Raw genomic sequence first — 1,740 nt, forward strand, 5'->3', positions numbered from 1 at the left:
GTGCATAAGGAACCCGGCTTTGTTCAAAGACACTTTAAAAATTATAACTTTTAATTTCACAATCATGACATGACTCCAAGAATGTCACGCTCACATCTGTTACCCAAGAAGAAGAAAAGATGAACCCTGAAGAAGCTGCAGGAAATGCACTAAAGTTGTTTAGGACTTAAGTTCAAAACTTGTGTAATGAAAGTGTTTGTCCATATTTTCTACAGCTATTGCTTAGTGTCTTTATTGCATCTTAGTATATTAGCAGAAAGAGTGAGAAAATTTGTTTGTGCACGAATTAGTTTTATTGTAATAATGATTCTTGACAATAAATGTTATACTATTTGAAAGTCTCTTTATTTCCCTTGAAATGGGCACACATTTTTAACCCTTTGATGCGTAAGTGGGTCCTTCTTGACCCGGTGAGGTCATCTTTTTGAAATATCTTTGTAATGAAAAGTTTTCATCACTTCATATTCAAGGAATTCCTCAAGAAACATGTTATTGATATCATGCAATTCAAATTTTTAATTTACCTTTTATACATTTTAAGAAATAGCATGTTTTATGTTACTACCGCATTATTCTGTGAGTGGGTCCAAAATGACCCGCATTCATTTCTTATGGAATTTAATGGGAATCTTTGTTTCTTACCAACTGTGACTGTCAGGAAAACATTTTTTTTGTGAACCAAACACACTGAGACCTAAGTGTCACCCATGAGTAATAATATTTTACACAGCAAGAACTCTTACATATAAGTATTATCTTTATTTTTTATCTCACAAATGTGTTTGTGAGTACTGTGACAGCGTTATTGTCACGAATCAACATATTAGCCTTCTTCAAAGTTAGCCAACACTAGTTATCTAACCAACTAGCTAACATTATCACCTATACTTTATTGTGCATGTGTATTATTTGTGTGTGTGTCTGTGTGTGTCTCTGTGTGTGTCTGAAACCCTGGATGAGAAAACCAAGAGAGAGAACGTGTTGAATGACATGCAAAACCTGTTGGTCAATGTGTTCAAGGTTCTTTCTTTTATCATCTCAATAAATAAAATAAAAAGTCATAGCTATAGAAATAAATGCATAAATAAATGAGCCAGAAAAGTATAGAGTGCCTTCTTTGGGTCGGGGAGGATGTCCTGCCCCAAGTGGAGGAGTTCAAGTATCTCAGGATCTTGTTCACCAATGAGGGAAATATGGAGGAGATCGACAGGCTGATTGGTGCAGCTTCTGCAGTGAAGCGGGCGCTGTACCGATCTGTCGTAGTGAAGAGAGAGCTGAACCAAAAAGCGAAGCTCTTGATTTACCGGTTGATCTAAGTTCCTACCTTCATCTATAGTCAGGAGTGTTGGGTCATGTCCAAAAGAATGAGGTCACGGATACAAGCAGCCAAAATTTGTTTTCGCTGTAGGGTGTCTAGGCTCTCCCTTAGAGATAGGGTCAGAAGGTCAGATATCCAGAAGAGATTCAGAGTAGAGCCGTTGCTCCTTCATGTCGAATGGAGCCAGTTGAGGTGACTCGGCATCTGGTCAGGATGCCTCCTGGATGCCTCCCTGTGAGGTGCTCTGGGCACGTCCCACCAGGAGGAGGCCTGGGGAAGACCCAGGACACGCTGACGATGTTTCTCAGCTGGTCTGGGAATGTAATGGGTTCCCCCAGAGGAGCTGGAACAAGAGGCTGGGGAGAGGAAAGTCTGAGCCTTCTTACTTAGGCTGCTAACCCAGTGACCCGACCCCAGATAAA

The sequence above is a fragment of the Poecilia formosa genome, unplaced genomic scaffold (genome assembly GCF_000485575.1).
Source record: "Poecilia formosa unplaced genomic scaffold, Poecilia_formosa-5.1.2 Scaffold152, whole genome shotgun sequence".
NCBI classification, from domain to species: domain Eukaryota; kingdom Metazoa; phylum Chordata; class Actinopteri; order Cyprinodontiformes; family Poeciliidae; genus Poecilia; species Poecilia formosa.